The sequence below is a fragment of the Equus caballus genome, chromosome 26 (genome assembly GCF_041296265.1).
Source record: "Equus caballus isolate H_3958 breed thoroughbred chromosome 26, TB-T2T, whole genome shotgun sequence".
Taxonomy (NCBI): Eukaryota; Metazoa; Chordata; class Mammalia; order Perissodactyla; family Equidae; genus Equus; species Equus caballus.
Window position 1 is genome coordinate 15,926,741 of NC_091709.1, and position 24,591 is coordinate 15,951,331.

General features: G+C 35.0%; 1 long non-coding RNA gene across 6 annotated transcripts in view; it reads right to left on the bottom strand.

Moving 5' to 3' along the window:
* The window catches only part of LOC138920879 (uncharacterized), a 95,217-nt gene that overhangs the window by 67,868 nt on the left and 2,758 nt on the right, over positions 1 to 24,591 (bottom strand). Inside the window, exon 3 of one of the 6 annotated variants that reach the window (XR_011432834.1) lies at positions 21,480 to 22,099. The exons of the other annotated variants lie outside the window; for them this stretch is intronic. This is a non-coding gene — a long non-coding RNA (uncharacterized lncRNA). Of the gene's footprint in view, positions 1 to 21,479; positions 22,100 to 24,591 lie in introns of those variants that run through there. 6 annotated transcript variants of the gene reach the window in all.

Here is a 24,591-nt window from a genome sequence, read left to right on the forward strand (position 1 = left end):
CACCTGTTGAAGGACATTTGTGTTATTTGCATCTTTGACAATTATTAATATAGCTGCCTTAAATATTTTTATGCATTTTTTTTGTGAACATAAGTTTTCATTTGTCTTGGGTAAATACCAAAGAGCGGTTTGTTGGGTCATATGGTAAATGAATATTTAGCTTTGGTGGTAAACTGCCAAACTGCAGTCCAAAGTGCCTGTACCATTTTGCATTTCTACCGGTCTTTTATTAGAGTTGTAGCCACTATACATCATTATTTGCCCTTGGAATTTTTGTTTCTTTTTTGTTTTCTTATTTGGTCATCCTTAAACATATAGTGGAATTTCATTGTGGTTTCAATCTGTATTTCCTTATGACTAATTATGTATAGAATTTTAATCAACGTCTTATTTGCTATCACATCCCTCATAAAGTATTTTGGAATGTTTTGCCCATTTTAACTGCATCCTTTGTTATCTTATTGATTTTTAGGGCTCTTCGCAAACTCTGGATACAAGTCCTTTATCAGATATATGTTTGCAAATGTTCTCTCTCAGTCTGTGGCTTGTCTTTTCTTTGTGGGTCTTGTTCCTGGACTGGTTTATAACAAAAAAGAGTAACTCAGGCACTGCCAAGACTTGTTCCTACGATGTGTGATCCTATCAACTCAGAAGAGAAAATGATATGCCTCGAGATGAAGTATCCTGGAGACATTGCCCAGCGTTCTGGCTTTCAAATGCCTCCTAAATCAATCCTAACTCTTTACTTGTCAATCAAAGATTCAGGATCAATGCACTGATTTTGTGACTTTTTGACTAATCTGAGCTATACTTACCCTTTTCATCTGAACATGATGAGTCTATGAGTTTTAATGCCCAACAAAACTATCTAAGATTCTTTATCATTTTAAGCCATTAAAAGGCAAGGCAAATATAGAATATCATATAAAAAATAAGCAATCAGTGAAATATCACCAGTTTTGTAAAAATATTACAGTTCATAAGGAAGAGCTCATCTCGAATAATGATAAGCTACTCCTTTCTGTATAGATTTACACTAACCCCTCATTTATGTTAGAATAAAACTTAAGATTGTATTACATCCATGAATGTAGAGCTAGAACCAGGAAAAAATATAGAGGGATAAAAACCATAATTGCTGAAATAAAACTAGATCCATGACCCCAATCATACATTAGACACTATAGAAACAAGTTTTGGTAAAGGAAAAGTCTAACTTAATACATTCCATCAGAACTAAGAAAATGAGAAAGTGAGTAAAACAATGAGAAAGAACAATGTTTAGAGATCCAAAGATCTAAATTTTAATAAGAAACTTCTAGGTAAAAGATGAAAATTCAATGGACAAATGGAATAAAAGCAAAATATAACACAAACTAACTTTTCTAAGTGAAAGAAAGATGTGAATCTAGAACTCAAAAAGACAGGTCAGGTACACAACAATTATTTTTAAAGATAAAGGAAACTTGTCTACTAACATGTTAGCCAAAAAGAGGTTTGGGATGGAATGGAGGCTAGTGGATAATTCTCCTAAAGGATGAAATCATACTGAATCCAACATGTTACCATCTTAAAGATGTAAACATGATATTATGAAGTTTGTCCCACATATTTCTTTCATTCACTGAACAAAAACTCAAGGCTAAATTTGTGACAAATTTTTAACGATTTAGGACTTTATGAAAACTATACACATTTATTTTCTGAGCTCATTTTGTTGTTATGCCCCATTTTGTCTTTGCCTTGATGTTTTTCAGATTATTTTTCTCGTATAATATCATTTTCTCATACCATATCATTTCTCATATCGTTTTTGCAAGCTATATTAATAATTTTTATCATATAGAATTAGAAATTAATTATTAAAAATAGACACATATCATAACAATAAATACTAGGAAATAACAGTAGAGAATCTATATTTTGAAGATAATATATTGGGAACTGACATGTCTATAATAACAAAAAATGTTTATGTATATGTGCAGACAAATAAAAGATACATTAAGATTTTCAAGGTCTCTTAAAATAACCAACAGATGTACTCTTTATGAAAAGAGACATTAATCAGTAATACACTCTAGTTACCTGGGAAATATCAGTCACCTAAGACTCAGTAGAAATATTAATCAGTGAGACACTATAGAAATAATATTATAATGACAAAGTTAGAGTGTAAAAACTATATTAGTTATCTATTGTTGCATAATGAATTACCCGAAAGCTCAATAACTTAAAACAACACACATTTATTATTTTACCTTTCCTATGAGTTAGAAATTTGGACATGTTTTTGATGGATCCTAGACTTTAAGATCTCTTATGGGCTGTGTTCAAGACGTCAGCTGGACTATGGTCATCTCAACTCTCACATGGATATAATCTATTTCTAAGATCACATGGTTGTTGACAGAATTCAGTTCCTCACGGATTGTTAGACTGAGGGCTTCAGTCTCTTGTTGGCTGTTGGCAGGAGTTAACCCTCAGAGCCTTGCCATGGGGCTTTGCCAACATGGCAGCCTGCTTCATCAAAGTGTGAAAGGTGACATGGCAATAGGAAAGGTCTACTAACTTCATGGAGGTCACAATCTCCATAGTCTAACCAAATAAATGACATCCACTGTTTTTGCTGGGTTCTATTAGTAAAAATCAAATCATTAAGGCCAGTCCTCATTCAGGGAGCAGAAAGAACTCAGTGGCATGAATATCAAGAGGTGGTGAGCACTGGGGAATATCTTAGAACCTACCACAACAACTGATGCTAAAGCTACAGTTTCACTAAAATATAATGTCTCTATGGTGTTGCTGATGTTGTAAAGCAATGGACAAGTCAAAATAATTCTTAAATGTGAAGGTACATATTGCAGAAAAAAGTAATTTAATCATAGGCAAGATCTAAATTCCATGATTATTTCTGTCAGCTCTTGGGATATTGGGATGCAAATGCATGCAATATGTTTTATTTTGTATGAGAGAAAGAGAGAAAATAGAGAGATGATTAGTTCGTTTTATTATTTCCATTGATAATTTTTAAATTAGGTATAAATGTTCCTTGTACTATATTTCCTAAATATTCTACAAGGTGCATATATTATTTTACAATTAGAAATAATCAGTATATAGTACAAAATATACAATTTTATAACACTTTCTTGTTAACACTTACTTCATAGATATTATATCAAATCGGAATAAAGCTACAATGTTACTGATGACTAATATGAAGATCAGAGAATGTGAAATTATCTGGCATCACAAAACTAGCCATTGGCAAATCTAGGACTAGAAACTTGGTTTCTAGAATATTACATCCCTTTCATTTTCTATTAATCCACATTAAACATTACATCAAAGAGGGTAAACAGGGATGAAAATTTATAGGTAAATAGAGTTAGTGTTAGAGTGTCTTTTAGTGAAGCTTAGTAATTAGGTTTGCAAAGATAAATATTTTCTATATATAGTGGTTTTCAAAATTCTTTCCATGGTGATTAAAGTCTGCCATTCTAAAATGAATTTGAAGCAGGATTCAGATACAATATTCCCTTGACAGTCATCATTAAAACTTTAGACTTACATTATTTGCATTTTTATGTTCCAAACTATTGAATGAGAAGCTGTACAAGCTATAACGTCTCATGCTCTTGTAATACAAGCTTGGGTCCAGCTCATTCAAAGCTCCTGCGATAGACATACATTACCATCTGATGGTGATACATTTGATTTGATGGTAATTGATTAACAAATGCACAGAGGGTGTCATTTTAATTCTTTCAGAACAAAATCTCAATTAGAAATGTATTGAAATAGTATGAACTTTTATATAGTTTAAAATATTAAAAATGATTCCCTTATAAACTTTATTGTGTGAATGGAATTGTTTTCATATTTCTATTTAAAATAGAAGATAAATATGCATCTATTAATAAAGTTTATTTAAATTTCTTGCATGTTATTATAGTCTCTTGAACAATTGGAGAGTAGGCTCTAAACATTTAAAACTAAAGCACGATGTTTTACCCTGATATGTGGACACCTAAGAAAATTTTGTTCTCCTAATAAGAAAGTCATGAATAACTACCATCTTCTCTAAGAATAATGAGATGGATTAAAAAAGACATGGAATTTTCTAGAATATTTTATTTCATCTGTTTTGAAGGAGATGGCCAATGCAACGTGCCCATTGTAAATGGCTCATCAGGCCCAACTCAACTTCAGAAAAATATCTTTTTCCCCCAATACATAACAAGGCCTTGTTAAAAAGAATGAATAAAATGCATATGTTAATTTAATTCTTGCAATCTATTAAGGCTTACTCAGTTTCTCTTTCTCTCAAGATGACACAAAGATCTTCCAAATACCAACTTAGGTCAAGTCATACAGACTTGACACTTTAATCAAATAGCATTTACGTGATTCTCTAAATTACCTCAGCCTTATATAGACATTTAGAAAGAAAGAACGACTCCTTATTTAGCAAAATTTGTCCCCAAGTTTTCTAGGAATCCTTGAAATGTAGAGTACCCTCTGTTACTTGTATTGATGCGTTGCTTTGGCAGAACCGTCATACACTTAGCAATATGATAAAGAGTCAACATCAATTAGTCTCATATGAGTTATCTCAGCTCTGCATTTTTTAGAATAGATTTAAGGCTGGTATTGATTTGGCCACATTTTAGCCATGTCCCTCTTTTGAATCTCTCATATTGTATGCATGACCTCTATCAAACTTCTATTTGAACAAGCCACACTTTCCTCCCTTGGAATAATTCTTACAGAATTCCAAAAGTAGATGTGTATCCAACACTTATTCACCAATAGAAACCTTACCCATGTTCAATGTATTTTCCTCCTTTCAGCTTTACCTGATCTTCAGGTAGAATTTGTCTATTTTTTCTATTCTCAGTGCTAGCATGAGACTTTGCACAGCTAATAAGCAGTTGAAATATATTTTCTTATGTCAATGTAACACACTATGCATGTCAGATTCTCTCACTTAACTATTAGCTTTTTGAGGGTATGAACCAATGATTTATTTTTTCGAATTCACAGTAATATTGAAAGACCTCTGCATAGAAGGACATTGGAAAAATGGTTGTTAACATAAAACTTTCTCAAATTTTTAATTAAGCTCTTTCAACAGAGTCAATTCACATCATCCTTATTCAACAAAAAGTGAATAAATATTAATTTTCCCACAAAATATGCCAAGATATTATTGAGTCAGAATTTGTGAGTGAAATGTTCATTAACTAAAAATTCAAAATTGACTTTTCTTTTTATCAACCAATAAGAGTCTGTATAAATACATAGAATGAGGAAAAATCCTCCTTCCTAATACAGCAGGCAAAATATTTATTTATTTCCTTACTAGGGCAACAGAGAAAAGGACTGAATCTTTGAACAAGGATGATGCTTCCTGAGTATCCAGCTTCAGCAGAGACTTTAAGAGAGAAAGGACAGTTGAGGGAAGAGAAAGACTGGTATTCCCTGGACCATATTCTTGTCGTGTTGATGGAGACTGGCCTGACAGACATGCACCAAAAGTCCTCATAGACCACCTTTTCCCCGTCCTGTATTGAGCTAGTTTACACCTGCTGTCGTGTCATTAAAAACCAAGTGCAACCATCCATCACGTTTCAGAGTTAGCAAGCTTTAGTGCAATCTTTAAAAACTTCACAACTCCTAGTACATTGCATTTAACAAGTGACCAATAAATATTTATTGGAAAATGAATACAATCAGTGGAAATATGCAATAAGAAATTTGAGAAGTAATGCTATCACATCTATGATAAAAGATCCCTATTTAAGCCCGAGTGTATTAAAAAAAATCATATTATTTGAAGACAAAAGGCAACCAGAATATGATGAAGTGTTTTACATTAACAATGAAAAGACAGAGACAGGCCAAAAAAATCAGTATAATAAACTTTTTTCTGTTCATTGAAAGAAAGATATTTCACCCTTTGGTTGACTTGCTTATTAAACCAGAAGATAAAGCTACTTTCTTTACTTTTCACATATCACATTGTTGATGAATGACAGTTTTTTGCCTCCGATTTTCTATCCAAAGCAAAAAGATTCATTTATAATTTATACAGTTATGATCATGTGAATTTGAGTTACAGATATAGCTGCTTTCATTAAACAATACTTCTTCAAATTGCTTCATATTTTTTTTCAAAAAATTCAAACTGCTTGACAATTACGATATCATTATCCTCATTTTCCAGATGACACTTTCTTTCTTTCCTTTTTAGCATTACTTTACCTTGCAGATATGCGAAGACACCAGAATGCTTCATAGAATATAAATAAACAGGTGGAGATGAAAGAACAGAGAGGTTAAACTATTTGCCCCAAACCACATAAGCAATCAGCCGAAAAACTTGATAAATGCTCATTTTTTTCCCTCTTGCGTTTAGGAATGTTATTCTTAATTTATGTAGCTAATGCTAAAGTTATTTGCCAATTTTTACCACACCATAATTCGTTTACTTATCTCTCTTTTTTGAACTCATCAATAGAATCATGAGATTTTCTGACAAGACATCCCACTGAAAGCAAACTATTTGTAGTGGTAAGATAAGAAAGTAGCATAGGTTCAATCACCAGACTAAAACTCAGTTTGCAGTGGTGTAGCAAATTACGACTCAGATATGAATGATGAGATTAATTAAGGATGATACAAGAAGAAATGTGCTACTCAAATGCCTTACTGATCACCTGATTACACTTATAAAACTAGTGCCTTTGTGTTAATCTCAAGGTCAACATGGAGATACCTCTTAAACCTAGATATTTCATATTTCTGGAAGGTAAAAGTAAAGATAGTCTAAAATATGAGGGCTGGGATTAGAGTTGGTGCAAGTCATTGTAAAACCAAAACTTTCAAAATCTATTGACTTGTCCGCAATATCTCTGTAAACCTAAAACTTACCTTTTGTGTTTAGCAGATAGGTATATTTACTCAGGCTTTGAAAATTTTAGGTAGTAACTCTTAATGTTCCAACTTTTCATTTTTTTGTCTTCATCTTTGATTAAAGTAAGCCTGACATTTAGACAAAAAGAAAACCCAATTTATATTTAGTTCTGAATTAACCAGAACTGGCTAACAAGGTTGACAAAATTTACCTTGTAAGTGTGGCACAAATAAATATAATTCTTAAAAGTGTTCTCTTGTATCATTTTGATAAAATTTTTATAAGTATAAGATTGTATATTCAATCAGTTTCTCTGAAGCCCATAATGAATTAACTCTCATCAAGGATGAAATAAGAAAATAATTTAATGGAGTAAAAATTCTCTTAGTTGTCTATTTTAAAATATTTTTCTCAACTGTGTTCAAATGTTGGACCCTGCCACTCTGTCATTTTGTATTCTTTTAATTTCTAAGAAGTTTATTCTTTTGTACAATGTCTTTTGATTTTACTTTCCTGTTTTCATAAGAGATCTTCCATATAAGAACAACATATGACATATATGACATATATGTCATATATGACCACACGAGAAATCCAGAATTTACTCAGAAAAAAAAAAAGAATTAAAGAAAAATGGCAGCACAACCAGTGGCACTCACAACTACATTATACAACTATGTACTGGGGAGCTTTGGGGAGAAGAAGAAGAAAAAAGGAAGATTGGCAACAGGTATTAGCTCAGGTGGCAATCATTAAAAGAAAAAAAAGAAAAGAAAAATGACAATTAATAGCCCTTGCCGTTGATATTGCCTTTTAAGTACAAACACCTCTTGGAGTCCAGCAAGCTTGCCTTATATATCTCAGCATTCCACATTGTGTAGCCTAGTATCTAGGAAACAATAGATTCAATAAAGATCTGCATATTGACTGTCAAATTTGTGATTCTAAAGCCCACTCAAATGGACAAGACGGTACACAATATTGTGACAGTCAAGACTAACAGCAAATATGTTATGATTCTTGTCTTATTTGCCTTAAAGATTAAAAACATAGAAGCATTAGATTCTGTTATCTTTTAGTGCAAATGACTTCTGAAAGATGGCATGGTGTGCTGAAAAGAGCAAATGCAGAAATCTAAAGTTAAGTCAAGGTGCTAGCACTCATTAACTGTGTGACTTTTTACAAGTTACTTAACTTCTCTCAATCACCTTTATTCCATTTATAAAGTGAGGATAATAGTTAATTAGTTTATTTACCACATGCCATGTGTATCTATAGGGGGTGGGATTAAATGAGATAATAGATACAAAACCTGTTTTAAATAATAGACTCAAATGAGAATATCAGCTGTTTTAAAAACAGTTCACTCTGGATTACCTGGGTTTATGGATCAAAACTGAAAAAACAAAGACTAGTATTTGTTATAAATTTGACCAAGGAAACTAATATTGGTGTTATCTTTTATTCATAAAATGGAGAATTTATACCTGAAAGAGTCTTCAACCTTGTTCACCATTTTGTTGTTGTTGTTATTTGGAAGAATCTGTGGGGTAGACACAGTTGAAGATGGCCCTAAAGATTTCCACCCTCTGGTGTACATGCCTTGTAAAATCCTCCCCCCCTTGTAAACACAATGAGATATCACTCTAATGATTAGACTAATAATCAGTTGACCTTGAGTCAATCAAAGAACAGGTTGTCTGCGTGTTACTAAGCTAATCAAGTGAGCCCTTAAAGAGACTAGGCCCTTTCTGAATTCAGATTCTCTAGGAGGAATGCTGCCATTGAAGATGGAGAGGCCCATGTGCTAATGACTTGAGAAAAGCCTCTTGATGCTTAGAGCAATCTTTGGCCTTTAGCCAGCAAGAAAGCAGCACCTCAGTCCTACAGCTACAAGAAACTGAATTTTGTGGATAATCTGAATGGGTTTGTAAGAGGATTCCAAGCTCCAGATGAGAATGCAACCTGTGCAATATCTTGATTTCAACATGGATAGACCCGTATCTGAGGACACAGTCAACCAATGCCTAACTTCTGACCTACAGAAACTTTAAGATCACAATTGAATATTGTTTCAAGCCATTAAGTTTGTGAAAATTGGTTATGTGGCAATAAAAATCGAATGCAATATGTAAGTGTGATGTGTAGAGCAATCAGGAATAGGCTTATGCAGACATTCTCTTCATTGTGGTGTGCTGCCCATATATTCAGTCCATTTGGGGAAATAGAGTCTCAAGTATGAATAGCTCTTAACTAGGCCTGAGTAACTAGTTAGAAGATTGAAGGGAAGAAGGGAACTGCCACAGGCTGGGAAAGTCATGTATTACTCACTCTGCACTCTTCCACGTATTTTGTGTTCTATCCAGGTCTGTTTCCTTTGTTATTTCTGTGACTGTCAAATCTTGTACTAGTTTACTAGGGCTGCCATAACAAAACAGCATACACAGGGTGACTTAACATACATTTATTGTCTCACAATTCTGGATGCTATAAGTCAAGACCAAGGGATGAGCAGATTTGATTTCTTCTGAGGCCTCTCTCCGTGGCTTGCAGATGCCCACCTTCTCCCTGTGTCTCACATGGTCATTCATATTGGGGTTCTCCAGAGAAATAAATCCAATAGTGTAAATATATAAAATATATATTTATAAAGAAATAAATTATATGAATTTATATTTATTCATATTAATACATAATATATATTGATATGGTGTTTATATTTATATAATGTATAACTATTTATATTTATATAAAGAATATATATTTTATATATAAAATTTATTCTTATATATGCTATGGTTTGAATGGTTGTATCACCTAAATGTCATATGCTGAAATCCTAATGTCCAATGTGAGGCCTTTGGGAGGGGCATGGATCATGAGGATGGAGCCTTCATAAATGGGATTACTACTTTTCTAAAAGAGACCTCACAAAGCTCCCTAGTCCCTTCCAAAGTGTGAGGATACAAGAAGTCTGCAACCCCAAAGATAGCCCTCACCCAACCATGCTGGCACCCTGATCGACGACTTTCAGCTTCCAGAACTGTGAGAAGTAAATTTTCTGTTGTTCATAAGCTACCCAGAATGTGTTATTTTGTTATAGCAGCCAAAATGGACTAAGGCAGAAAATTGATGCTGAGAAGTACTGGTGCTGCTGTAACAAATGTCTAACAATGTGGAAGCAGCTTTGGAACTGGGCGATGGGTAGAGGCTGGAAGAGGTTTTAGACAAGTGCTAGAAAAAGCCTACATTGCCATGAACACACTGTTAAGGGCAATTCTGGTGAGGGCCCAGATAGTAAAGAGGAGACCTGTAGAGAAAGCATTAATCTTCTAGATAATACCTAGATGGTCAGGAACAGAATTTTGGTAGAAATATGAATGAAAAAGGCCACCGTCATGCGGCATCAGACAGAAAAAAGGAACATGCTATTGGACAATGGAGGCAAGGCCACCCTTGTTATAGAGTGGCAAAGAACTTGGCTGAATTATGTTTGTGTCCTAATGTTTTATGAAAGGTAGAACTTGTGAGTGATGAAATTGGATATTTGGCTGCAGCTACTTTTAAGCAGTGTTGAAGCTTCAAAGTGGCTTCTCTTGTATGCAGGGACACCTGAGTGTGTCCAAGAGATGGGACCCCCACAGTGGGCCTGGCTGGTGGGGCATCGAGTTAAAGAAGATTATTCTCCAGACTTAAGATTTGATGTTATTCATCCTCTTGGATTTTGGACTTACTTGGGACCTGTCACCCCTTTCTTTCCTATTTCTCCCTTTTGGAATCGGAGTGTGTCCTGTACCTGTACCACTGCTGTATTTTGGAAGCACATAACATATTTGATTTCACAGGTTTGTGGCTATAGAGCAATTTGCCTTAGAAGGAATTACACTTAGACTGTCACTCATATCTGATTTAGGTAATATTTAGATGAGACTTTGGACTTAGACTTTTGAGTAGATGCTGGAACAAATTAAGACTTTTGAAGTTGTTGGAATGTAATGAATGTATTCTGTATGTGAGAAGGACATGAATTTTGAGGGACCAGGGTGCAGAAGACTATGGTCTGAAAATTTGTGTCCCTCCAAAATTCATAAGTTGAAATCCTAATGCCCAATGTAATGGTAAGGAGGTGGTCCCTTAGGAGGTGCTTCGGTCATGAGAATGGAACCCTTATGAATGGGATTAGAGCTCTTGTAAAGGAGAGCCAAAAGCTCCCTCACTCCTTTCACCATGTGAGGATGCAACAGAGTCTGAGACTTGGAAGAGGACCCGCACTTGACCATACCCTAATCTCAGATTTCTAGCCTCTGAAATTTCAGATTTCTCCGAACTGTGAGAAATAAATGTTTGTTGTTAATAAGCTACTCAGTCTATGGCATTTTTCTATAGTAGCCCAAATGGACTAAGATTATATAAATTATTATACATATTTATAAAGAAAGAAAGAGATTTATTATAAGGAATTGGTTCACGCAATTGCAGAGGCTGAAAAATCCCGTGATCTCCCGTCTGCAGGCTGGAGACGGAAGAGAGCCCGTGGTGTAAGCTCCAGTCTGAGTACAGGAGGAGATGGATGTCCCAGCTTAAAAACAGGCAGCGAGTGAATATTCTCTTGCCTCACCTTTTGTTCTATTCAGGCCTCCAATGGATTGGATGAAGCCCACGCACACTAGGGAGGACAATCTGCTTTACTCAGTCTATCAATTCAAACGCTCATCTCATCCAGAAACACCCTCACAGACATACCCCAAATGCTGCTTAACCAATATCTGCACATCTCTTAGGCCAGTCAAGTTGAAACATAAAATTAACCATCATAAGTCCACCCTTTGCCAACTTGGCACTCATACACATCTTCTTAACTGTACTTAATCTTTAAATAAAGGCAATAACAAGGTTAGAATTCTGCCTAACTTGATACAACTCTCCTGCATGTAACTGAAAACACAGTAACCCCTTCTCTAGAACAGGAGGTAAAGTTCCTGAGTTCTGTTTAGGCTTCTCTTTGGTATCCCACAACTTAAATACTATTATATGAAATTAACAATACTTAAATATTATGATAATAAGTCAATAAATGTTATGTTACATGATGATGAAATAAGAGAGAGAGGGAAACAAAGATATTTCCTATACACACTTACATACAAACATATTTATAACAAAATAAAGAGGAGCAGTTATAACAATTATAGTCCTTGTTTCTGGAATTACTTACATAGTTGTAGTTGTTATTTATAACTACGTTCTTCCACTATTCGTTCTATATTCTCTTTGCCTTCAGCTAGCTCTTCAGCTGGTCATGGTTCTTTACCTGGTGGGATGACCTAAACTTTCATTCCTAAAGGGTCTGGTCTATTAGTAGTCCTGCCTGGATTCAGTTGTTGTAGTTTTCCTTTGACCTTAGTCACAGGGCGTGGTAACACTGAGAGATACCAAAGGGATCTCCTATATTACAGACATGCTTTCCTTACCTCCATTGTGGAGTAGGAACCTAACTTCCCTTTGATAGCTAAGATCAGTCACCCCATCCAGTACAATAACTCCCTTCTTTTCCTGTAGTTTCAGAGGTATGAGGAGTCCAGAGCAGCCAAGTGGTAGTCTTGACTTCCAGTTCTATAGCATCATTGTTGTGTTTCCTGGTGGAAGCATCCCTTCCTTTGGAACAAAGACTTCTAGGCCGACAGAGCATAAGGTCATGGAAACAGAAAGCATAAATTTTTCCACTGGATTGCTAGAGGGTAATAGTGAGCGACACCATTCCCATTTTCACTGCTTGATTCCTTGACCCGTGGATCCTGGCTATGGAAGAAACAGCACCGTATATTGGAAGTTGATTCGGAGCATATATAGCCTTCTGGTGAACCTTGCCCTAGCCCTACAAGGTATTGCCATCTAGCTGTGCTGTGCCTAGGTTGTCAAAAGGCCATTCCACTGTTTTGTTAAGCCAACTGCTTCAGGCTGGTGTGCAAAATGCTGTGAAGTGAATTCCTTGACCAGAAGCAATGCTGTGTTTGGCACCATGATCATGAATAAGGCATTCTATAAGCCCACAGATGGTAGATTTGGCAGAAGCATTACATGCAGGGAAGGCAAATCTGTATCCAAAGTAAGTACCTATTTCAGTAAGGACAAAACACTGACACTTCCATGATGGAAGTTGTCTAGTGTAATGAACCTGCCACCGGGTGGCTGGCTAATCACTTCAGGGAATAGCGTGATATCTGGAGCTCAGTATTGGTCTCTGCTGCTAGCAGACTGAGCCCTCAGCAGTGGCTGTAGATAAGCCTGCCTTGGTGAGTGGAAGTCCATGTTGCTGAGCCCATACATAACCTCCATCCTTGCCACCATGGCCACTTTGTTTATGGGCCTATTAGATGATGACAAAGGTGGCTGTAGAAACAGGTTGACTGGTATCCACAGAACAGAGCTTGATTATTAAAATACTCCTCTGTGGAAGTCACCCTCTGGCAAGCATTAACATGGGACACAGATATCTTCATATTTTTTGCGCATTCAGAGAGTCTATCTGCATACTTCTTCCTAAATTTCCTTGTCACCAATTTTTCAATCACATTCCTTCTAATTCCTGACTATGGCCCATGGTTTCGTATATAACTGCACATATGACCATTCGTCCTTCCAAGAAAAGTGATCAACCAGGTGCATTGCTCAAGCTTCTGCCCACTGGGAGAATTTGCCTTCACCTCTTTCCTTCAGGGATGTCCTAGAAATAGGTTTTAGCGCTGCAGCTTTCCACTTCTGGGTGGTGCTTACATATTATGAGAACCATCTCTAAACCAGACATGAGTCTCCTCTTCCTCTGTCAACTGATTGTTGGGAACTCTCCATGACACCTTAGGTGCAGGCTGAGAGAAAGAAGGTAGTGTGGCAGGAGTAGGGACCATGGGCATTTAGGCCACTTCTTCATTTAACTTACTTGTGCCTTCAGGGCCTGCTTGGGCCTGTATATATCACTCAGTCATGTATATATCACTTCCATTTGATGAGGGAGTGCTGCTGGACATGCCCAACTTTATGGATTATTGAGTCAGACAACACCCCGTTCATGAGTGTCAGCTCAGGTCTCATGGTAACTTGGTGACAAGAAAATTTGGGGAAACGTGTATGGATAGATGTCTCTGAACATGACTCCTTTCAAAACTGGGAGGCAATATGAAGGGGGAAATTTAGCACTGGTATTCAGATAGGGACTATTGGGCTCATTGAAATTTATATGAAAGATGTTAGCATGACTTATTTGTCTATATGTGATATTTGACACTGCCTAATGGAAAAACAGAAAAATTAAGTGAAAAGTTGATATCTATTGATCACACTAGGGCTTGGCAAGCAACAGTTCTATTGGGTCGTGTCACATTTTGGTGTGAGTGGGCGGTTGAAGCTGTGCAAGGCAGCTGAAAAGATCTAGATTGTTTAGGACTTAGATCCTTCAGTCTATAAAAATCTAATCCTATGTACCTGTCAGCAGAACTCATGCATTGGAGGTTGTCTAGAGCATATGATTGTAATACAAAAAACTTGTTTTGAGATTCTGGTCTGTTCCTTATCAGCTGTGATTTTGGGCAAGTTACTTTTCTGTGCTTCAATTTCATCACATGCAAAACGGAATTGACAACACATTTCTAAAAGATATAATGATAATAAGATAACGCAAAAACATATCATGATTATACATGAACAACATACAGGTTCAAGTTATTCTTCCTTACATGACCCTAAATTTTTGTGCGATTGTATATATTTTCACAAAATTATTGATTACTTCTCATTTAATTTAGCGGACACAATAATAAAATCAATCAATCAATAAAATCAATAATAAAATCATTGTGACAGTAGACAATCAGTGGAAATCAATGTCTATCTTCTTGCTTCAGAAAATAAATGAAATTCCTGTTGAAAGAGAACTGACAGAATGAAAGACTAGGAAAGATGAGACTAAAGAGACAAAAACTAAATACAATGTGGGATCCTGGACTGGATTCTTGAAAGGACACGAGGGGAAGAATGGGTGAAATTCAAATAAGGTCTGTAGCTTGGTTAGTGGTATTGACACCTGTTAATTTACTGGTTTTGATAAATATACTATGATTGTAGAAGATGTTAACCTTTATGGAAGCTGAGTAGAGGGCATACAAGAACTTTCTGTACTTTTTTCTAAGATTAAATAAAGTCTTTTTTAAAGTATTAACAAAAATAGTAGCTTTCAAGGCAAGTTACTTTAGAATTTAAATTATATCTGTTTGCTAAAATAACATGACTTAGGATATCCCTGAACTTTGATTTGACTCTAAGATATTTTTCATATATCAATATTTTAAAGCTATTCTGGGAACAGATTTATATGATGTGTTGAAAATCACTGGGGTGTTCCTGGGGATACATAATTAACTTTGAATCATACAGTACATGCACACATACACTCATAATTTGTGGGAAAGTCAATGGCAATGATTAAACATTATGATTATTATTTGAGCTAAAGTATAAAATAAATAATATAGGGTCTTATAAGGCTTTTGTAAATTCTGAGGATTATTTCACCCTACGAAGCATTACTGACAAGCTGAGACATTTTATTGGAGGTCATATAATTTCTCCGTTAACTAAATGTAATTTTATGTCTTGCTAAATGCAGTTAGACATCTAAGTGAAATGAGATATTTTAGATTTCTTTCTTGTTGAGCATTTTTCAGATCTTAGTGTCTATTTTCACTCCACCTTTATCTTTGTTATGCATTTGTACCTGTATTTGTGTGTGCATCTCTGTGTGTAGTTATGCTATAAACTAGCCTGAGAAAATGCTGCAACCACTCTTTGGGCTGTGTCTCCCCCCAGAGGCCCACAGAAAGGAATCTTTTCAAATATTGTTTCTAGTGATGTTTGTGTAGACTGAGAAGCATAGACAGACATGGTGGTTATAGCTTTTCATAGATTAATAAAATGATTAGTTAGTTCATAGGGATGCATCCAAATTATTTGGATCCTAAATATTATATAATTAGAAGCACTTTCTTGATGAAAAATAATAAAATGAATCAACAAAAGCTTACTAGAACTTTGGGTATGACTTATGCATTCGAGGGTACGTAAAGCCCAATCTTAAATAATTATAGTGTATATCCATCCACTATTCTTGATTTTCCATTTTTGGTAGTTTTCTATTAATTTTAAGGCAAAGCTTTCCTAAAATTTAGGACAAGACATATGCAACTTGCTTATTTAACAGTTTGGGACAAACTATTTCTGAAGATAAACATTACTAGAGTTATAGTATATTGACATCAAATGTTTTAAGTTGTTACTATTCCTATAATTCCAGTTTGTTAATGATGTAGACAGAAAAGTATTTTCAACTGATCCATCTCTAATCACTGACATCAATTAACAGTTGCTTTGTGAAAGAAAAGCTTTCCTTGGAAACACCGTTGTGTGGCTCTATTTGACACTTAACAACAGTTGTATGAGGATTTTAGCCCAAGAGTCTTTGTCACATATCAAATGGTGATTCACTCTTGCCATGGCATAGCTTGGCTTTTCTCTTTATTAGTTCTCTCACCACTGCTCCCTCAAACCTGCCAGATACTTAACAAAGAGGCCAGTCCATCAGTTCTGCCACCTTAAAAACTTCTTGGCATTTCAAAACAGCTCTGGGAAAACAGCAAATCAAGTACTACTTTCAATTTTGCACCAAGTAAATTGCTTTTTAGAGGGGGAATAGACAGCTGCTGGGATAGGTAATGGGATGCAGAGCCTCTAACCTCCAGGTCGGCCTTTGCACCTATCCTGGGCTTGTGGTGACAGAAAGCCATTAGCCTTTGATTGCTGTTTGCTGACCTGTGTGAAATGAGTTGATGGCTCCCATTCAGTTTCTAGTGGACAAGTGCATGGATCACATTTGGCAGCCTTGTTGGTAGTTCCAGAAAAATAGAGATGGATTGAGTAGGCTGTGAGGTTAAAGCACTGACCCACCAGATTAGGGTTGACTTTGCTTGAAGGGGAACTTTGCTCTTTCATGACCCATACTCCATACCTACTCAGTAGGTAGACTGATGAAACACTTAAGGTACAGGGAGTTTAAACCACTACTTTGAATATGTGCTAATTTTCCTTAATACCATGAAATGAAAACTTGATCTTATTTTTGAGAGTGGTTCTCTTCTTGCTGGGTGAATGCTTTGGAATGAACATAAAATTTTATAGTTACTAGTTCAGTCACCTATTAATCAACAAATATGAGTAAAGAAATGAGAAGAATGGCAAGTTTAATATTTCAATTGTTATTATTAATTCTTCAATTATTTTTTTTCTCTGTACTACCGTACCCTGAATTGTCCCTTTCCCTGAGAGAGAGGATTCACAATTCCATTTGTTACCTTGGTTCACGTTTTTCCCCTTGTCTGGAATGCTCCCTCCTTTGTATGACTTCAGGCTCCATCTCCTTACATCAGTCCCTAATTCAAGTCCAATTTTCATAATAAAGCCATCCCAGAATACTCCAAGCCACCCAAATTTAATTCTCCTTTGACCACTGTCTGAATCACAAAATTGAACAATTCATCATAGTTTCTCTGATCTTGTTTTCCTATTCATCCTTTTCCATATTATTCTTAACTTCTCTAATAGACAATATGTACGTTGAAAGCAAGGATAATGCTTTTTATTCATTCTGTCTTTCCTATGTTATCTAGCTGAGTAGAACTCACAGCAGACAGGCATTAGGTTTGTTAGATAAAATGTTATGCAATCTTCCTAGAGCATTTATTTCCCACACATTCACAGAAGTATATAAGCTTTGCAACTTTTATCAGTGCCACCTTCCCTTTAAATAGATAGGTATAGTCATAGGCATTACCCTTAGGAATGTAAAAGGCCCTGGAGAGGACATAGAGTGGGAGATGGTACCTTTGTGTTCTTGTTACATAGACACTTAATAAACTGGGGCAAATCAGTAATCCTTCTAGATGTCAACTGCTTCATCTATAAAATGAAGACAAAAATAAGTACTGATTATCAAACTAGGTGGTTATGAGGAAAATAAAAGAGACAATGTATGGGAAAAGCCTTGAAAATAGTTATTTTATGTAAATTTCAAGATTTTATTAAGTAATATCTAAGTACTCGACATGTATTTATTTATTTGATGATGTACCTATGACTTGAATTGTTTCTCAAAAATTCATAGGTTCAAGTCCTAACTCCAAGTACCTCAGAATGTGTCCGTCCTTGGAATTAGGGTTGTTGCAGATGTAATTAGCTAAGTTTAGATGAGGTTGTACCAGAGTAGGGCAGGCCTCTAATCCAATATGACTGACAACCTTATAAAAGGGGGAAATTTGGAGATAGACACATACACAGGGAGGACAGCGTGTGAAGATGAGGCAGAGACTGGACTGATGCTCCTACCAGCCAAGGAGAGCACTGAATACCGTCAGTAAAGCAACAGAAGCTAGGTGAGACAGGGAGCAGATTCTCCCCAACAGCGCTCTGAAGGAACCAACCCTTCAGAAGTCTTGATTTTGGACTTCTAGCCTCCAGAACTGTGAAACAATAAATTCCTGTTGTTTGTCACCTAATTTGTGGTGCTTTTTCATGGTAGTCCTCACAATCTAATACAGCATTTTATGAGAAACAAGCTGCTTACAGACAATAAATAGAATAATCACGAAGGAAAGAGACGACCACTTTAAAACTTGTGTGCTTCAAAGAACGTTATCAAGAAAATGAAAAGACAAATCACAGAATGGAAGAACATATTTGCAAGTTATATATCTAAGAAACGACTTGTATCCAGAATGCATAAAGGACACTTGGAACTCAGTGAATAAAAGACAACTCAACTAAAAAACGGGCAATGAGTGGTGGCCGCGTGGCTAAGTGGTTAAGTTCACGCGCTCTGCTTCGGCAGTCTGGGGTTTTGCCTGTTCCGATACTGGGCGTGGACATGGCACTGCTCATCAGGCCATGTTGAGGCAGCATCCCATATGCCACAACTAGAAGGATCTACAACTAAAAATACACAAATATATACCAGGGGTCTTTGGGGAGAAAAAGGAAAAATGAAATCTTTAAAAAAAAAAAGAAAATAAAAAGGGCAACGGATCTGAATAGACATTTCTCCAATGGCATTATACAAATGACCAATAAGAACATTAAAAAGGTGTTTAGTGTCATTATCTATAAGGAAAATTCAAATAAAAACCACAGTGTGATACTACTTCACACTCACAAGGATGGCTAGAGTGAAAAAAAAAAAAAAACAATAACGGATAATAACAAGGCAACAATCTGGAGAAACCAGAATACTCTTACACTGCTAGAGGGAAGTCAGAGCATTCGTACACCATAGCAACTTTGGTCAACAGTGTGGCTGTTCTTCACATAATTAAATATAGAATTATATATGACCTAGCAATTCCACTCCTGGGTATATTGCGAAAGAAATGAAAATGTCTGTCCAAACAAAAACTTGCACATGAATGTTTACAGCAGCTTTGTCCATAACAGGCAAAAGGTAGAAACAATCCAAATCTCCATCAACTGATGAATGGATAAACAAATATGGTACATCCATAGAATGGAATATTATTCTGCTGTTAAAAGGAATGAAATAATGATACCTGCTATAACATGGATGAAACTTAAAATCATTACAGTAAGTGAGAGAAGCCAGTTACAAAAGGTTAATATGATATTAATCTATTAAATGCTATGTCCAGAATAGATAAATCCATGGAGGCAGAAAGTAGACTAGCAGTTGCTTCATCCTTGAGGAGTGGAGTATAGTGGGGTGAGAGCTAAAGAATACATGTGATGTTCTTTTCGGGGTGCCGTAAATGTTTTAAAATTGACTGTGATGATGGTATAACTTAACTGTGTATATAATAAAAACTATTGACCTGTATACTTAAAAATGTAATAATAAAAAAGTGCCTGAAAAAAAGGATATACTCAGATTAGGAGTTTTTCTCTTTGCCCAATTAAAGTGTGGGGTAAATGTCATCTCTTCATGTCTGGCTTTTCTTCTCTGAATTTCTCTCATTTTGCTCAATTTACATTACCTTGTTCTACTTACTTAAGTGAAGTTAGTCCTGTTCACTAAGTCTCTATTCTTTTCTGTCTTAGGATGTATTACATTTGGTTAATACAATATTTCAAACTTCTTACACTGCAATGTAAAAATGTAGAATTTCTATACATTTCTGCTATGATGGATGTTCAGATGACATGTTTGGTTTTGTATTTTAACACTTTAATAAATTTTACATGAAATTAAAATCCTAAGAAAGCTTTCAGAAACTGCTGCTTGACTTTTGCTCAACAATTTAGCAGAATACGACCTACTGAATCAAGGAAAATGAAATTACCTCATAGACAGGAGCAAAGTTTGTCTTTGCAAGCTTGCTTCTCACATCTCTCCCAATGACAAGCCCCCCCCCGCCCCCGCCCCCGGGAACACACACGTACACAGACAGGTCACTGATTTGAGGTGGTAATCTTGAAAGAGGACAATAGATAGAGGAATTTGGGAAACCATACTTCATGACAGAAAGTGTTATGATAGCTTATTTGTAGAGAAGAAAACATGCCAAGGGCAGGAACTCCTTAATATCATTCTTCAAATAAGTGGTAGAGTTAGGATTTGAACCAAAGTAGCCTGGCTTCAGAGCCTTTTGATAGGGACCACTATACTTCACTTCCTTTCAACGTCAGCTTTGTGAAAAAGCAATATCTTTCCTATAAATCAGCAATAGCAATACAGAAATCTAATGCAAAATAATTCCCATTTGTTAACAACAAATTAAACCTTAGAGACCTTATTGATATACCTAAAAAAATTATGAAAAAGCCAGGTGAAAACCAAACCAACCAAACAAAAATATGTCAGGGAAAATCTACATTATATTCCTTTATGGGAACAGTTAATGTTGTATACATGTCATTTCTTCCAAATGAATTTTATATATTAGGTTGAATCACAATGATTGCTATTTTTGTGGGTCTAAAAGGAGGAAAGATTAGCAATTTCAGATGGATCAATCTATGTTATTTTTATATTCTTTTTTTTCTCACAATCCCAGAAGTATTTCTTTTTTTTTTTTTTTTTTAAGATTTTATTTTTTCCTTTTTCTCCCCAAAGCCCCCCGGTACATAGTTGTGTATTCTACGTTGTGGGTCCTTCTAGTTGTGGCATGTGGGACGCTGCCTCAGCGTGGCTTGATGAGCAGTGCCATGTCCGCGCCCAGGATTCGAACTAACGAAACACTGGGCCCCCTGCAGCGGAGCGCGCGAACTTAACCACTCGGCCACGGGGCCAGCCCCATCCCAGAAGTATTTTTAAATTGAGAAAGGAAAACTTAATCTTTAGGTCATCCAAAAGAGAAAATATATAGAAAAGGTCAAAAAAATCCAAAACAGTAAGCTAGGACTTGATTTACTATGTAACCAAAGATTTTGTAAAGCTGCAGAAATGAGAACTATGTGGTTCTGGTGCAGAAATAGAGATGTAGATTAGAAGAAAAAAATGAAAAAAGCAAGAAAGAAACCAATTTATATGTGGCAATTGAGTACATGAAGATGGCGTTTCAAATTCATGCAGAAATGACAATAAAAATTACCTTGTGGCAATAGGAAAGATAAGTTAAAGCTCACAAAAAATGTTTTCATTTAAAATGTACACATAAAGAACCTGCAAATGGAACAAGGATCTAAATGCAAAAGTCAAAACTATAAAAAAATTAAGAGAAAACATAGGATGATATTTATTCATGATTAGCATGGAGACTTAGGTAAGACACAAAATCCAGAATTTACAAAGGAACAGGTTATTAGAATGCAGATTTTACAACTTGTACAAAAACAACAGCATAAGCAATTGATTTGGAGAAACATTCATGATATACTGATGGACAGGATCACTAGTTCACAAATTTTCTTCATACAGTGCACATACATTCCAAACAGGGGTTTTAAATGTGTTGATGTGGTCAGAGTTGTTCTCTTGCACTTTCGCCATCACTATGAGAAAAACTTGCCCAAGTAGATAATGGTTTCTTGCATAAGACATGTGAAAGATACCTGAACTTGACCTCCAGAGTAGAATCGAGTCCAGTCGGGACCAGGCAAAATTTGCCAAATCCCAGCCAATCTACAGACCTATGATCAAGAAGAGTAAATGACTGTCTTTGTAAGCTTGACATTCAGAGCTTGTTTTCAAAAAGGATTATAACAGCAGAAACCCAACTAATACAATACAACACAAAGTATTTGTAATTTTATATATATATATATATATATATACACAAAGCTTCTATAAATCAACAAGAAAAAAATAACTATATAAAAACCTGGCAAAATATAAAGATATTATTAATTTTTTCTATAAATATCTGAATATATGTTGAGTATGTCACCCCATTTTGAATTATGCGTTGGAAAACTTTATAAATAAAATAAGAGATTGCAAATTGAGAAGAAATGTGTACTTTCAAACAGTGTTGTGGGAATGTAAAATTATATGTGCTTTTGAGAAAGTAACAATAGATGCGATTAAAGTATCAAGTATGCGCATTATTTGGCCCAACAATTTACCCCTAGGACTCTAGAATTCAGGAATATATGCCTGGGTATGCAAACATATATTTAAAAGGATATCCTTTGCAATACTGTTTCTAGCAGGAAAAAAAAAGAGAGAGGGAAGAATTCATACATAAAATGGGATATGAGGTAGACCTTTGTGAAATTGCATAGAAGATTTCTTAGACATGTTATCATGTGGGAAAAAAATCACACAAAATATATATCTACTATGACTTATCTACTATGATTTATGTTGAGAAGGAACTATATGAACATAAATGTTAGAAATAAGTTGGAGAGATAAACATTTCATAGGGTTTACTTCAGAGAAGTTAGAGGACTTAGAAGATTGAAACAGGGGTCACGATTTTGTGCTCTATGTTCTTAAGGTGATTCTTTTTCTTCGTACAAACGTGAAGGAAATATTAAAAATGTAAGTTATTTAAAATGTAAGTTAGAAAGAGTAAAAATAGGAAGTCATGTTCTCGAGGTCATTACTTCCTGGAGTCATTAAAGTGATATTTAACACATTGATTTCATGATAGAATTAGAATAAAAATATTAAAACTTATTAGAAGTTCTCAAATTTTAATTTATTTGAGATTTATTAAACGCATTTAAAGCTGAACAGTTCCAAATAGAGAAGTCATCAATCTCTGAATGCTAACACTGTAGATCATTTGTTTGAAGTGATCAGTCATGGTATTACAAAGACACAGTCTAAGCAGGGTTCTTGCTGTGCAGATTTCATTCCTGAGAATTCTATAGGGTAGCTCTGGGTGCAGAGCAATTATGAAAATTAATCTTCTGGTAATCCTACCAACTATATCATGAAATTATCAACACATGGTAGGTAAGTCTTCTTAAATGCCATCTATTATTCAGTTTGCAAGAAAAAGGCCAGCAGACAGAAACCCAGTAAAATTTTATGGTTTATTTTATACAATGCTAGTATCAAGTTCCCCATTTGAAAAAATGTGGAAGTTATATTAAGATATTGTCAATAATTTTTTCCTTGAACTAGATGTTGAAATTTGCAGTGGTTTCTTTCACAATTTTCAAAGATTATTTTTTACATCCTTTCTCATAATGTGATTTTGATCATAAAATCTTGATACCCCTATTAGTGTCGGGGGAGTTGCTAGATTGATCCTCTAACTTAAGCCTTCTGGGAAAAAAGGCCTTCTGTGTTATATCTATAGTATTCAATGTCTATATTTCAAAATTACATAGTTTCTTGTGAATCATGTTTTATACAATGCAAAATAGTTCAAATAGCCTTAGGTTTCATTCAAATTAATCTTATATTTATTTTTTCTATTCCTGAGATGTTTTTAATTCAAAATGTAATATTATTCTTGTGACTTTATGCCTTGATTTCTAAATTCACAGATTTTATGGCTCTATTTCCATGAGTGTTTCTGTAATAGCTCTGTCTTTGTTACTGTGTACTATAAAAAAAGAAAAAAGCTATGCTCACAAAAATCGCAATGAGTGAAATTTTTTAACCCACCCATGTCGTGTCTGACAATATATCTTCTGATAAAATTCTTTGAGAAATTAAGAAATTTCTTTTGCATATTGAAGGAAATATTTGAATGAAGGAATATGTAAAATTCTTTTTCTTATGGCTTGTAATATGTGTTAATTTTTGCACAAACCTCATTTCTCAAGATCAACAGCGCACCTTTCCGAAACAAGATTGCAGTGCTATAAACCAAGGTTTATAAAATGTTATCAGTCGTTCACCCCTCATTATTTCATTGACACTCTTCTACTATGGAGCATTTATCAATTCCCTGAGACTGATTCTTACAAGGCTATCTGTAAATTATTAATTTAATCTCTTTCTGTAAATTTTACATTTCCAGACTATAGTTAAATAATACCTTTCCTTTTCTTATACTTCTCTTAAAATATGACTTGTAATTATGCCTAGAAGATAACATATATGAAGATATTTTTGAGATTTTTTGATCCCTGGTTCTTATGAATGGTGAGACTAATTTAAATAAAGCAAGGTGATATTGATCCAAATCTGTAGTATTTGGAAGTAACTTTCCCTCTCT